We start from the raw sequence: 16,070 nt of genomic DNA, 5'->3' as shown, positions 1-16,070 counted from the left end.
TGCTAAATCAGCTTTTAACAGCAGTAGTCTCTTCTGCAGCTTCACAGAATATTTTTTTTAGGTGTTTATTCAATTAGCTCACTTCAATAACTAAGGTCATTCAAAGTTGAGAAATCAATTTCCAGTTGAAAAAGCAGGAATGCTTGTTTTCTGCTTCCAACCTATAAATAACAACTAGCTGTGAAAGGATGAGATCTACCAGTTCTAAAACCTTGAATGACATGCTCACCGGAAACAATCAGTTCAATTCATTAACTACAGATACTTCCTTTGTTTAATAGATCAGTTAGTCTTAAATGCAAAACATGTTTTGATAAACAATTTTTTCTTGTGTATCAAGCACATGTAAGGTAGTTTTATTTAATTACAAAAAAAAATGAGAATGCTGTTCTTGTGCATTTTTAATTGAATTTGAATTTCTATCCAAATAGAGCTTGATATAAATCACAAGTAAAAAATATTCATCACCTACTAAATAAGAAATGCACCGTTCACCATTTTCTAACAAAATAAAAAATGTAAAAATTAAGAATCTACATAAATGAAAGTGGAGCTATATAATTTTTAAATGTGCATAGATAATATAATGTATCCTCCTGGTTAACAAAGAGAGTAACCAAATTAGTGTAAAGCCTCCATTTAATTGCAAATCAACATGGTTTTAATAGTTACCAAGCCATGAGAATCAACCTTTCTTTAGGAAAATAAGTGAAGTACAAATACAAAACAGTTAAAATCAACGATTTTAATGGTTTCCTGCTTGCTGATTGAAACTGATTATTTAAATTGCTTTCATTTAAATCAATACATCCTGCATTATAAGGAGGAATCCTCCATTAGCCAGAAAGGGGTGTGGAATGGATGGACAAGGTACAGTAGAACCTCGGAATTATGAACACCTTGGGAATGGAGGTTGTTCGTAACCCTGAAATATTCATAACTCTGAACAAAACGTTATGGTGGTTCTTTCAAAAGTTTACAGCTGAACAGTGACTTAATACAGCTTTGAAACTTGACTATGCAGAAGAAGAATGTATTATAATTTATTTATAATATCCCTTTATTTTTTTAGTAGTTTACATTTAACAGAGTACTGTACTGTATTTGCTTTTTTATTTTTATTTATTTATTTTTGCTGCTGCCTGATTGTGTACTTCTGGTTCCAAATGAGGCGTGTGGTTTACTGGTCATTTCGTAACTCTGGTGTTTGTAACTATCCTAACATGCTTTTTCTGTCTCTGGTTGTTGATTCTATTAATACAACTGTTCCACGTGATGTGGGATCTTGACAACTTGCAAGAAATGCCAATGGTGGGTTGGATGCGGTGTCGTAGCTGTGTCGGTCCTAGGATATGACAGAGACAAGGTGGGTGAGGTAATATCTTTTATTAGACCAACTTCTGTGGTGAACCAATACAAGATCTTACCCAACCAACCATGTCTCTCTAATGATGGGGTGGCAAAGTTATCTCCCTGGGATGTATTTGAAGATGGAAGGGATGAATGGTTAAGGCTCCTCTGTGTTCCCCCTTTGCTCATGATGATCTCAAAGACTGGAAATTTAGCTGTTCAGCGAACGAAACAGAACACAGGTTTCAAATGGATCAGAAGGAATTGTCTAAGAAATGAAAGAAATAACATGAAGCCACAGCCCATTGGGACGAATACCGTGCTCCTGGTTGATTCAGGAAATGTTGATGTTTGTATAGCTACAATAGAACTAATGGTCATTGAGAGCTGTCTCAGGTGGAAAGATTTAATCTCTCTGAAGCATCCGGAACCATAAACTCACTGAACATTAAATCTCACCATATGAGGGTAAATCCATCCTCATCATCGTATCCACTCATTATACTCCACACCTGAACATAGACATTATATGAACAACATACCCTCATATCTCAATGTCTGTACTTTGCCCTGTTAACCTTTTGCCCCCCAATCGGGGATATTTCAGATTATGTATTCTTTACGCCATCCGATCCTAAACCGAACTTCGCACCCCTGGATAATCTGTTTGTTATTCCCTGATAACCAGAAACTTCTACACTTAAACTCTGTACCGTTTTCTTTTTATTTTAACTTCATCTTAATAAAATTCTTAAATCTGGGAGGATGATGGTAACCAATCAGTCCATGAAAATGTGAAGCAGGGTGATACTTAGCTTTTCTATTGTGCTTGTTAATCTGTGGATCTCAGTGCTTCACAAAGGAAAGTTTATTTTGTGATATAAGGTTTACCACATTTATTTGTTTACTCGCTGATTCCCATATGGTCTCCCATTCATTGGAGAAGGAAGGTCTTTTGGTTAAGAGCACAGAACTAAATGTTAGAAAGTGAGATGGATTTGGAAATAGAATCCCAAGACTTTGTGACATCAGGTGAGTCATTTACCTCTCTGTTTTTCCATCTGGGAAAATATTTACATATTATAATCTAATCCCCAGTCACCGGATCAGGCCCTATTTTATTTGTCCAGTTGTCTAGCCTCAGAGTACTGTGTGGCTTGATTTGTTGTTGGCAAAGAGCTTTGAGATCCTTGGATTGAACTTGCTATGTAAGTGAAAAACATTATATATATGCGTTGGAGAGGTTCAGTTGTACTAGCTGTGACAAATGCGAGGGTGCTCGTTAAAAATGATTAATATTGTGACAGACCCAGATACCAGTGTGGTGTGTGTACCAAAGAATGGAATGGATATTTCACCCTAGGGGTCTTGCTGGGTGGCTCTTTCTACTAGTCACCTGATCGCTTACACTTGAGTGATTATGAGAAAATGCCAGAGTGTATAGCATTAATGGCTCTAGTCTGCTCCCCTTGGGGAACACCAGAACTATTTTGAACAGGGTGAGTAGGAAAATGAGAACAAGGCTGTGTCCTACAGACACACAGGAGGATCTGGCTTGCTAGGAGAATGTAAACTGGTTCTATTCCGTTTCTGTAGCCGAAGGGGAAAGCTGATCTAACTTAGCTTGCAGCGAGGTGCAAGAGTAGTTGAGACTAAATATGCATGTAGAGTGTATGTTTGCTGCAAAATCTTTTTCTCTAATGTTTTCTAGCAACGGCAATATGAGTGGCCCAAGCCATTCTGCCTCCCAGGGTGGAAAACATTTTCAGTGCCCACCCAGCCCCCAGCAGCTGAGGAGAAAATGAACTCACAACCGGCCAGTTGGTGAAGTTTTAAATTAAAAAAAAAAAAAAGAAAAGAAAAGAAAGCCAGCTAATCAGAGCAGAAATCCCCTGGAAGTTGGCACCCTGCATGACCACCCTGCTCGCACGCCCCTAGAATCAGCCATCACTGCTAAATAAAAAACACACGTGTTTTAGGAAGGCTGTGGGTCACTGTCACTTGTCATGGATTCTGAAAAGGAGGAAACACAGGTGCTTGAAACCCAGTGAGGCCTGCAGGTTGATAGGCAGTTGGTATACAGGGCAGTCCCAGTCTAAGAGTGAAAGAACTGCCAGATTCCATGCTATGACAGGTAAAGGCAAGAGGCCAAACACTAGAGAAGGGAAAAATGAGAGACCAGAAAATGGCAGAGGTGGAAATAGTTCAATAACCATAATGCTGACATTTGGACAGATAATGGAGATACTTTCTAAAAAGTCTTTTTCAGTAGACATGAGTGTGACCCAAGAACCTATGGATGCCGAGTGGTAGAGGGTACAGAGGGACAGGGAATCCCCTGAATTCACCGAAAGAATGTCATGTAAGGTCTCTAAAGAAAGCTTGTGTCATACTGGTCATCAGAAACATTGTAAGATGTATGTATGGAAAGTATGAGACAAGTTTTGTGTGTATATACTGGAAATTACATTGCCTCTATATAAATCCATGGTACGCCTACATCTTGAATACTGCGTGTAGATCTGGTCACCCCATCTCAAAAAAGATATATTGGAATGGGAAAAGGTAGAGAAAAGGGAAACAAAAATGAATGGGAGTATGGAACAGCTTCCATATGAGGAGCGATTAATAGGATTGGGACTTTCCAGCTAGGAAAAGAGATGACAAAGGCGGGTTATGGTAAAGGTCTATAAAATCATGACTGGTGTGGAGAAAGTAAATAAGGAAGTGTTATTTACTCCTCCTCATAACAGAAGAACTAGGGGTCACCAAATGAAATGAATAGGCAGCAGGTTTACAACAAACAAAAGGAAGTATTTCTTCAGACAATGCACAGTCAACCTGTGGAACTTTGCCAGAGGATCTTGTGAAGGCCAAGACTATAACAGGGTTCAAGAAAGAACTAGATAAATTCATGGAGGATAGGTCCATCACTGGCTACTAACCAGGATGGGCAGGGATGGTTTCCCTGGCCTCTCTTTGCCAGAAGTTGGGAATGGGTGACAGGGGATGGATCACCTGATGATTACCTGTTCTGTTCATTCACTCTGGAAGATGGGACGCTGGACTGAATGGACCTTTGGTCTGACCCAGTGTGGTCGTTCTTATGTTTTTAAAGTCTCTGACTAGGGACTGGTCACCAGAAAAGTGAAAACGCAGGTTTCTTTCAGGCAAGAAAGGTTTGTCTGTCTGTTTACATGCAAATTAAGTATTGTGTGGTTCACAATGGGCATCCACTTACAATCAAAGCTAAAAGCTAGTGAATGATTGTGAAGTCTTCAAAGTGAGGAAATGTACAGGAAGAATTGAACCAGCTGGGGAAAGCCCTGTTTATATGTGAACTTTTGTGGGTATAACTAAGGGGTAGAGAGGTACACCCTCATTCCTTTAATCTGTGAGAGCAAGCTGCCAGCCCGCTTGGTCTTATGAGAAGGGATCTCAGCTAAAGTGGTTGAAAATACAGGGAAAACTATCTTGTTGGAGTTAGGGGAATGCCCTGTTAGTTAAGTTTAGGCTCTAGAAAGTGTCATGATTTTGTTTCATATATAACCATTTGTTTCCAATATTCTCACTCCCTATCACTCGACTCTGTTCTTTGATGGTAAACTTATCCTTGTTTTCACTGTATGAAAATGTAAGTGCTGTGTGTTCAGTGGTGATCCTGAGTTTGAAGCTGGTGTGTGCTATTCCTTTGGGAATACTGGATCTGAGTGTTCAGTGGAACAGGGACTTAATGGTTCAGAGGGTTGCTTGGAGGAGTTGGGGGCTGGCGGGTGCTTCTCGCTAACCTGTATAGAGAGAGCAAGCCCTGTGGAAGTCTGGAAGGCTGGGCCTGTGTTGCCAGAGGCTGGCGGTTTCAGAGCGCTGACCTACAGCAGGCACAGACAAGACTGTTTCACGCTACGAGCAGATGGAGATGAGATGCCTCAACCCTGGGTACTCTGAGAAGCCTGAATCACAAAGTTGGGATCTGAATGTGAGCTTTTCCTAAGGTTGGGGAGAGTTTGAACTGGTGGTAGGGTTCACACCCAAGTGTACATTTTCTTTGGTTTTGTTTTTTTTAGAATTGAAGTTCATAATAGTAATACTAACATACTTACAAGAAAAATTAGAGGAGCCAGACCTTGCATGTAATTCTGTACAGACCACAGGTCCACAGTCATAATACTAATAATGAGACTGATGTCAATTTCCCTATTTAATCTGCATATCAGGGTATGAAGGTCAATTAGTTAACTCTTGCATTCAAGGAGTCAGCATGGCTATGTTGGAATGATTTGGCTTCTATATATACATAAAAAAAGACTGGATGTGCATCCTTGACAATGGTATGTCATGTAACCAATTTAGGCCAAAGAGCTGGCACTGGAGAATGTGATACTTTACATTTCTATCAGACTACCGGGATTGCTGCTGAGTTCCTCAGGGTTCTATATTGCGCACATCACCGCAACAGCTGTGTGTCAATGTTTAAAAATTAAAATTGAAGAGAAGAAAATTATTCAGAAGTGTCTCACATTACCCTCAAGACATTCACCAAATCATTGAAATGTGAGATGGAAGAGTGAGATTAAGCAATCTCATCTAGTTCCCTGGTAATTCAGGTTTTCCCCTCCAGCACCTGGCCAAGTGCCGCCTTCACTCTAGATTTAACTGTTGGAAGGGATATGGGGCTTTTACTGCAATATGGGTAGATATACCTATCATTAATGAATGTATCCTACCAAGACTCCTGAGAGGTAGGGAAGTATTATCTCCATTTTACAGATGGGAAATTGAGGCACAGAAGGTAAAATTTGCCAAAGCACCTAAGTCACTTAGGTACTTTGGAAAATTTTACACAGCAAGAATAAGTGACTTGCCCAAGGTCCCACAGCCGTTCTATGGAAGAGCTGGGGATTAAATCCAGATCTCCTGAGTCCCAGTCAGCACCTTAACCACCAGAGAAACATCCTTTCTCTTCTTGCTGTTTGGTTTACATTATCCTTTGTTTCAGTTAGTCTGGTAACCTAGTTAAAACTTTTCTGTCACATCACTTAGCCAAGAGATACAGCTTCAGCTCTCAGAATCATTCCCCACAATCATTCCCTCAGGCCTTTAGTCATGCTCTCCCTGTGAATTCCCTCCAGCTTGTAAACAACACCTCTCTGGTAAGGAGGCGTCCAGAACTCGGACGCAATACTCCAGTTGTATTTCCACCAGAGCCATACAGAAAGGCCAATTATTATCTCCCTGCTCCACGATGTGCTCCCTTCATCTATACAGTCCAAAGGTCACGGCCCTATTTTGCAGCCATATCAAACAGCTCCTGTCTAATGTATAGTCAGTCCCCTGCCACCTTTACATCTCTTTTATTCAGACGTGTCCTTCCTATTTGAATATTAGTTTCAGATTTTTCTCCGGTCAGATTGATTCACTTGTCTTTCACTAGGTGGAATCTGTTTTTTAGCCCATGTTTCTGATTCTCTCCCCCCTGTGTCTGTGTATTATTTCAGCCTTCTCTAGTATGCTCAGCTTCTCCACTTTAATATCACATGTGAATTTCATCAGCAGGCACTCTTTGCGCGTAAAGATCCGATCTATATGGCCATACGCGTTTTTTCTACAACTGTTTATTTACTTAAAGCACTATCTCAGAAGACAGACAAAAGAGGTAGTATCGAATGTAATATTAAAAATGTATTCTCAAAGTGGCAATGAATATGTGGGCTATGGGCAAAGGAATTCCTTATGGAAATAATAAAAGCCATTCCTTTAATAAATACAGAAGCCCTGTCCAGTTTTACTGCCTTCCAAAGGCTCTTTTTCAGCATATCCACTAAAAAGATACCAGATAAAATAGTATTTGTCTATTTCTTGGCTTCTCACATAGGTAATTTTCTCCCCTGACAACACATGCAACGTTTTCCAGAGCCAACACAGGAATTCTGGTGCTTTTTTGTTGTTGTTGTTCTTCCAACAAGCTGCGACTCTTCATCTTGCTGCCGCTAGGAGAAGACATATGGTTTGTACTTTCAATATTTTCCTTTCCATTCTCACTGGGGAGGCTCAGAGCATAAAAAAATAAAAAATTGCCCAAATCATTTGTCAATGGAAAATAGGGGTGGGGGTAGGGGGAAACCAGTGTCATGCACTTAGGTGTTTTTCCACTGTTACCTTCAAATAATTTGATCCTGGTCTTACTTTTTCCAAAACAAAACATGCAACTTTTAATCATCAAAACGTAGAAGTGAGATACTTACGTAGAATATCCATTAAAAGTGTGCAGAGAAAGGGAATTACAGAGCATGTAGCAACCTGCATTAATTACTTAAACCCCACAAAACCCTGGTGGGGTACCCATTTTTCAGGCTGGTAAACTGAGGCTCATGGAGGCGGAAACTAAAACTGGTTGAAAAACTTAATGAAATTGTCCACATTTTGGCTAAATTTTAGTGGTTGGTTGAAATTTCAAATGTTGATTGAAAAAAATTGTCCAATGTCAACATTTTTGACCAGCTGTGGTTGTGACTTGCTCAGGGTAACACAGTGAGTCACTGGTAAAGCCTAGAATCTAGGAGTCTTGGCTCCCAGTTCTCTGATGTAATCACTAGAGACGAGTGGTTCTTAACTTGGGGTGCACACACGGGGGTGCGAGAGGCCCTTTCTGGGGGTGCGAGACATGCCAGATATTTTCAGAAGGTAAATCATCGAAAACACAAATTAAGCACAGGCACGTAAGTACAACTACTTTGTTTCATCAAACCTGTGTATTTATTAACATACATTTTTTAACGTTTACTGTAATATACAAACAAAAAATATATCTAGGTTTAAACAACTGACCTACTTCAACAATTTTTGATAAGGGGTGCGAGAACATATTTTGAGAACCAAAGGGGTGCAGGCTGCAGTAAAGGTTAAGAACTACTGCACTAGACAATATTGACTTAGGCCTTGATCTAGTAAAACACTTACGCACTTCATTTAAATACTGAGATGTATGCTTAAGTCTACTGAAGTCAAATGAATTAAGCACGTACTTAGGTGATACGCTGAACTGTGGCCTTTACATTTTCACAGCACAAACATTAACTAAAATAAATAGTAAAGGCCAAAAGAATGCAGGGTAACAGATAGATGGATGAAGACTGAAATCATAGAATATCAGGGTTGGAAGGGACCTCAGGAAGTCATTCAGTCCAACCCCCTGCTCAAAGCAGGACCAGTCCCCAACTACGTCATCCCAGCCAGGGCTTTGTCAAGCCTGACCTTAAAAACCTCTAAGGAAGGAGATTCTACCACCTCCCTAGATAACCCATTCCAGTGCTTCACCACCCTCCTAGTGAAAAAGTTTTTTCTAATATCCAACCTAAACCTCCCCCACTGCAACTTGAGACCATTACTCCTTGTTCTGTCATCTGGTACAACTGAGAAGAGTCTAGATCCATCCTCTTTGGAACCCCCTTTCACGTAGTTGAAAGCAGCTATCAAATCCCCCCTCATTCTTCTCTTCTGCAGACTAAATAATCCCAGTTCCCTCAGCATCTCCTCATAAGTCATGTGTTCCAGCCCCCTAATCATTTTTGTTGCCCTCCACTGGACTCTTTCCAATTTTTCCATATCCTTCTTGTAGTGTGGGGCCCAAAACTGGACACAGTACTCCAGATGAGGCCTCACCAATGTCGAACAGAGGGGAACGATCACATCCCTCAATCTGCTGGCAATGCCCCTACTTATACATCCCAAAATGTCATTGGCCTTCTTGGCAACAAGGGCACACTGTTGACTCTCATCCAGTTTCTCGTCCACTGTAACCCCTAGGTCCTTTTCTGCAGAACTGCTGCCTAGCCACTCGGTCCCTAGTCTGTAGCAGTGCATGGGATTCTTCCTTCCTAAGTGCTGGACTCCGCACCTGTCCTTGTTGAACGTCATCAGGTCAAATGATGCAGGGTTAGTTTATATGTAAAGAGTCATTCAGCATTGTAGGTATCAAAACCTGTGGCTGACAGCAAAATGCCAGGTTAGTGCGGATACAAGTAAAATTGAGGCTGTGAATGAACGATGTGGCTCATGAATAGGTACAGAGAAGCTTTCTCATTTGCTGCTAGGCACCATCTCTGGTACTCAAGGAAAGAGATGGGGATACAAACTGGAGATTGCAGCACATCAAATCAGTGAAGGATCCCACACAGGCCTGGCTCACATTCTGTGAATGTCAGTGATTTATATTAAACGTCAGTCTGGCATACAGACAAGCATGTCTGCCAAAAATGGGAAACGACAAAGCTTTGGTGTATCAGTACTCCTGGGGTCTTCCAGCCACTTTGAAACAAATCGGCAAATGAACATATATCTTTAAATTGGAAAAATGTCCCCTCTTCTGAAGTGACTTGAGATAGTGGAAGGTTCTCAAGCTGTCTCCTTTGCAGCCCACTGGCACAGTCAGTGTCTCTTCCCTGTCTCTTCGGAATAGCATCTTTCATGGTTGCAGCACCCACATCAGTGCCACTGCTGAGAACTCTCAGATTCTGAACATGCTCCCAGGGAATCCCCCTTAAAACCCGAAATCTCAAACCTATTGCAGCAGATTCCAGAGTTTAAAATAAATAAATAAATAAAAAAATCCATCACCAAATTGCAATGGATGAATCTCAGAAAACCCCAGAACTTTGGTTCAGAGGCGCCTCCAACTGATCTAATACTCATCGGATCCTCTCTTGGTTGAAAATTAGGCTGTGACTCTCACAGGAACTGGCTTCTTACTGTGATTTTCAGTCCTGCAATGGCTAGCCCACAGGGGAATTAGTTCACCAAGCGAACAACTTCTCTTATGCTTTGGGGAGTTTCACTAGAGAGAGGAATAAGTCCAAGCTCTAGAACTGGATCTGACTTTGCAGATCAAATGTCTCTAAAAGGACTAAATGCAAGCACCCTGACATTCTGGAAAGTCTGGGTTTCAAACACCATGTTCTGGATGGTTGAAATTAGACCTTTGCTTTTGTGTCCCATTGTGGACGCTTGAAGTCTTGATCTGGGGCTTTGCTTTAGGCTGATCTCAGTCTTCCACTTCTTGGCCAGGCCAAGCCCAAGAAACAGAGAGGCTCATGAAAACAAAATGCTACATACATTTTGTGTTTACATATGGTACGGAGAGCTGAAGTGACTTGTCTAAGGTCATAGAGGTAGAAGCAAGAACAGAACCTTGGTCTTACAGACTCCTAACCATGCGTGTTAACTAGGTTACATGACTTGTATTAACAATGGTCCTAGTCATAGCTTGATTTCAGTATCATTGCCTATTGAGTGGCTTATGAAATTTTAAAACACTTTATATCCTTTTGGGAATTGAATGCATTATATGGCAATGGCCCTAGCCTAGGCACTATGTACCACTAAAATAAATAACGTTTACAAACTCAATTCAAGAAGTTTGATTCTGACTGTATGCAAAGCAATTCTCCCTACTCCAGATTCTCTATTTTAAAGTGTCTGGTTTCATGATCAAAGTTTGATGTTTTGGTCATTATAATGAAATAAGAATATATTCACAATTTCTCACTAAAGTGATAATGCTAGTTAGTGGTATGTCTAAGGCACTAGACGGGAAGTCAAAGATCTAGTTTCTATTTCTGTATCCCTCTGACTTTTTGTGTGTGCAAGTCACTAACACCATCTCTGAAAATGTTGGTCTTAACCTCCCTATACCTCAATTTCCCCATCTATAAAATGGAGATCAGAATATCTAGCTAACTCAGAGTGTGGAGCTCGGCATCTGGATTAATTAATATTTGCAAATTACTTTGAGATTTTTGAGGGAAATAGCTATTGGCATTCAAAGTAGTCTTTCTTCTGTCAACACAATATGGCTAATGGCATACACTTAATAGATAGGGAAGAAGTAGGTGTTGGACATGCAGCAAAGAAAATATTAGATCTTTGGCTTCCATTGCAACATTACACAGAGAACACTCCTTGCTATTTAATCTCGGGCCAAACCATTCATTTTAATTTTAAAATACTTTTCCCAGACACTGTGTGATGGGTATCTAATAAGTTTGTGTTGTATAATGCAAGTTCCATTTTAGATTTGTGTAAAAGATTAAACAGAGAGGAGAAAACACTGAAATCCTTTGTAAATGTTCTTCTCTTTAGTGTTGTTGCAGAATCAGGGCTTTTAACTTAAGGCGAGAAGGGACCATTGTGAAAATCTAGTCTGACCTCCTGTGGTAATTCCAGTCGTTAATTACCTCATTGTTAAAACAAACAAACACACACATTACATCCCATTTCCAGTTTGAATTTGTTTAGCTTCAGTTTCTAGCTTCTTGGATCTTATTCTGCCTTTGCCTGTTGGATTCATAGATTCCAAGGCCAGAAGGGACCATTATGATCGACTACTCTAACCTCATATAAAGCACAGGCCAGAGAACTTCCCTAAAATAATTCCTAGAGCAGGTCTTTTAGAAAAACATCCTGTCATGATTTTAAGAATGCCAGTGATGGAGAATTCACCCTTGGTAAATTGTTCCAATGGTTAATTACTCTCAATGTTAAAAATGGACGCTTTATTTCCAGTCAGAATTTGTCTAGCTTCAGCTTCTCTGCTAGACTGAAGATCCCTTTATTAAATATTTGTTCCCCAATATTTAGACTGTAATCAAGTCACTCCTTAACCTTCTCTTTAAATAAATTAAAGAGCCCTCTACTATCTGAAATAGTCTTCAGACTCCCATGCTCCCAAACCCATCCATTAATCCCTGTCTTTGGACCTGATTCTGCAAGGTGATCTATGTAGCTGAACCCTCTGCTGGCACAGCAGTCTATCCATGTAGATCCCATGCAGGACTAGGGGCTTAGGGTGCAAACTCCTGATCTTTCAGGGCTGTCAAACGGTGACAGATGGAATGATGGAAATTTCAGAAAGTGATGAGTGAGATTTTAAACGTCCCTTGAAAGAGCACAGCAAAATCCTTTGTCGGCAGAGGGAGAGGCTTTTAAAGTGCTTCAAAATACATCAAAGAATCTCTTTCCAAATATGAGAGGCTTGGCAGGTTTGCTCTCCCCAGTCCTCATGCGCTGCATCCCTTCTGCCTTGCTCCTCTCAATTGTAATGCCAATGCAACCTGGAAATTGGAAACAGCTAATGCTTAAAGTCAGACCCTCATCCAAACAAAACCCACTTGTGCTTGAATTACAAGTAACTGTAACAAGCATAACTGAAAGAGATTAGAGGAAAAAATCCCCCATTTTCCCCAATTTGCATCCTTTGTACAGTTGACAGCTCTTTGTGTAGAGTTTGTTTCACTGTTTCCCCTGTACTGTGTGTTGTGTGGGTTTTTCACACAACAAATTTAGGGAGAAGAGAAAAATAAAGTAATAGATATGGAAAAGTACCAAAAAATTAACAGGGAGCCTTTGGGCAGGTGTAGGACCTGAAACTACTTGAAACTTAAAAAAAAAAAAAAACTGACTACCTTAAAGGTGAATGTGTAAAAAACTGCAGCCCCAAATCCTGCAAAGATTAAGCACAGGCCTGCTTACATGCCTAAAGATGTAAACACATGCATTTAATGTTTGCAAGACCGGGCCCTAAAGTGGAAATCTTAAATAATATTAAAAAAGCCCCTCTACCTCTTCCTATACTATCTCAGCAGCCTTCCCAGTCCATTCCCTGGGATGCAGTGTAACCCCCCACCCCCATTGTCACTCTTCTCTCTCTCTCTCCTCCCCCCCCCCCCCCACACCCCTTGCAGTGCAGGACACCACCCTTTTCTATCTCTGCCCCCTTGGGCACTGCAACCCCCCACCCCCACCGTGTGTCTGTCACTCCCAGGCAGTGCAGCTGCAGTCGCCATCCCAATACCTTACATGGACAAATCTGCCTTCAGGGAAAGTCAGGAATTTGGGCCCTTGACGTCAGCCTGCAGCGCTCTGGGCAAAGCCCGGGGGCAGAGGGGGAGGCACCAGCCCGCCTGCGGGAGCTGGGCATAAGTTTCACTTTTTGTTTTAGGGGCTTCCCTTGACTTTCCCTTTGGTTTCAGACCCTCAGATTCCCCCCCTACAGCCCGGGGCCAGGAGAGAAAGGTAAGGGGGGAGGGAAGGTGCAGGGGCGATAGGGGGCATGGAAGGGGGGAAGGGGCAGGAGCAGAGATGGGGGAGGGGAGCGCACCAAGGAGTAAGAAGGGGGGGCCACTAGAGGCGGTGTTAGCCCCTTGGGAATATTTTTGGCCTCCCAACACATAATAGAGAGAGAACAGGGGGCCCCCTGGAGCTGCTCCGGGCCCTAAGCAGTTGCTTAGTCGGCTTGTGTCTACAGCCAGATCTGGGGGGCAGAAGCATTGTGTGTGTTTGGGGTGGGGGGTGGCAGGAGGGGCACCAGAGCGGATGTGCCGGCCGGGGAGAGATGGAGAAGGGGGGATGGGCAGAGGGGGGCAGTAGGGAAGGGACGGGGGGCAGGATGGGGAGTCTGCCGGGGGAGGGGGAGGATGGGCAGTCTGGGTGTTAGAGTAGAGTGAGACATGGGGAATAGGGCGCAGGAGGGAGCCGGAGAAAGGGGAGCTGGGGCGCAGGGGTGGAGAAGGGGGAGATGGGGCGGGAGGGAGCTGGGGAGGGGGGAGCCGGGGTGGGAAGAGGAGGGAGCTGGAGAAGGAGTTTGGGGGGGCAGGAGGGAGCTGGAGAAGGGGTTTGGGGCGTGGGGGTGGGAGAAGGGAGTTTGGGAACAGGAGGGAGCTGGAGAGGGGGGAGAAAGGGGGTTGGGGGCAGGAGGGAGCAGGAGAAGGGGGTTTGGGGAGCGGGGGCGGAGAAGGGAGTTTGGGGGGGCAGGAGGGAGCAGGAGAAGGGGGTTTGGGGAGCGGGGGCGGAGAAGGGAGTTTGGGGGGGCAGGAGGGAGCAGGAGAAGGGGGTTTGGGGAGCGGGGGCGGAGAAGGGAGTTTGGGGGGGCAGGAGGGAGCAGGAGAAGGGGGTTTGGGGCGCGGGATGGGAGAAGGGAGGTGGGGGAGAAGGGAGTTTGGGGCACGGGGGTGGGAGAAGGGGGTTTGGGGGGGAGAAGGGAGCTGGAGAAGGAGGTTTGGGGGGTTGGGGGGCAGGAGGGAGCAGGAGAAGGGGGGTTGGAGGGAGAAGGGAGTTTGGGGGGCAGGAGGGAGCGGGAGAAGGGGGGTTGGAGGGAGAAGGGAGTTTGGGGGGCAGGAGGGAGCGGGAGAAGGGGGTTGGAGGGAGAAGGGAGTTTGGGGGGCAGGAGGAAGCGGGAGGGGGGGTTGGGGCGTGGGGAGGGAGAAGGGAGTTTGGGGGGCAGGAGGGAGCGGGAGAAGGGGGGTTGGAGGGAGAAGGGAGTTGGGGGGGGGCAGGAGGGAGCGGGAGAAGGGAGTTGGGGGGGGCAGGAGGGAGCGGGAGAAGGGAGTTGGGGGGGGCAGGAGGGAGCGGGAGAAGGGGGGTTGGAGGGAGAAGGGAGTTTGGGGGGCAGGAGGGAGCAGGAGAGGGGGGTTGGGGCGCGGGGGGGGAGAAGGGGGGTTGGAGGGAGAAGGGAGTTTGGGGGGCAGGAGGGAGCGGGAGAAGGGGGGTTGGAGGGAGAAGGGAGTTGGGGGGGCAGGAGGGAGCGGGAGAAGGGAGTTTGGGGGGCAGGAGGGAGCGGGAGAAGGGAGTTTGGGGGGCAGGAGGGAGCGGGAGAAGGGGGGTTGGAGGGAGAAGGGAGTTTGGGGGGCAGGAGGGAGCAGGAGAGGGGGGTTGGGGCGCGGGGGGGGAGAAGGGGGGTTGGAGGGAGAAGGGAGTTTGGGGGCAGGAGGGAGCGGGAGAGGGGGGGTTGGGGGGGCAGGAGGCAGCTGGAGCGGGGGGCAGCCCCAGGCCCGTGCCGGAGCCGCCGGGGCCGGGGCCGGGGCCGGGGCCGGGGAGGGGACTCGGCGCTGATGCAGCCCCGGCACCGCCCCCCGCCGCCTCCGCCCTCCCGCCGCTGCCGCCGCCGCCGCGCTCGCCGCCGCCTCCCCCCGAGGTAGGGCTGCCGAGAGCCACTCGCCCCCCCGCGCGCCGCCCCCCCGCCCCAGCTGTGCCGCGGCCGGAGCCCCCGGCGGGGTGGGGCGGCGCGCGCTGCATGGGGCCGGGGGCGGCGGCTCCTCCCTCGCCCGGGCCGGGTGCTGCTGGCCCGGCTGGGGCGGGCGGGAGAGGCCCCGGCGGGGATCTCCAGCCTGCCGCCGGCGGGGGCGGGGGGCGGGGGAGTGGAGAAGCAGGGACCAGATTTTTGGGGGGGGGGGGGGGCTGGTCTCAGGCTGGGCATGGGAAGGGGGCGAATTGGGGGGGGGCGGGGGCACCGCAGTAAACTTCCCCCGCAGTTGGGGGTCCGAGCCCCTCATGCTGTTTGGGAGCCTCCTGGGACATTCCTGGGGACACGGCCCCCGCCCCCCTTCCTCCCAGGGGCTGCCTTGGGGGGAGCAGGGGGGGGGGCAGATCTGGCCCTAAGGACACCCTGCAAGCGACTGCCCCGGGGGCAGGGGGACTGGAGGTGCGTCAGGGTGCAGATGGATGCTGTCCCCCGCCCTGCCCCGTCTTTGCCCAGGGAGGAGGGCAGCTGACCCCCTGGTTGCGTCTCTCTCCCACAGTTGGGGGCTAGAGCCCCAGAGCAGCTCCCTGTGATCTCTCATTTCTAGCTGGGTGGGCCATACTCCACTAGGGTCTCTGCAGGACGCCAGTGGGCCCTTAGGTGCGGCGTCCTGCGCTCTGGAGGCAACAGGCTTTCACCACACAGTGTGGGC

General features: G+C 45.9%; 1 protein-coding gene across 3 annotated transcripts in view; it reads left to right on the top strand.

The window, feature by feature from the left end:
• The first annotated feature begins 15,258 nt into the window (after positions 1-15,258).
• Positions 15,259-16,070, top strand: part of LPP (LIM domain containing preferred translocation partner in lipoma) — a 444,094-nt gene continuing 443,282 nt past the window's right edge. For all 3 annotated transcript variants that reach the window (XM_048863294.2, XM_048863299.2, XM_048863293.2), the window contains exon 1: positions 15,259-15,313. The gene's annotated coding sequence lies outside the window, so the exon portion shown is untranslated. The remainder of the gene's footprint in view (positions 15,314-16,070) is intronic.

This window comes from Caretta caretta, chromosome 9 (genome assembly GCF_965140235.1).
Source record: "Caretta caretta isolate rCarCar2 chromosome 9, rCarCar1.hap1, whole genome shotgun sequence".
NCBI classification, from domain to species: domain Eukaryota; kingdom Metazoa; phylum Chordata; order Testudines; family Cheloniidae; genus Caretta; species Caretta caretta.
This window is presented reverse-complemented; position numbering and strand designations above follow the sequence as displayed.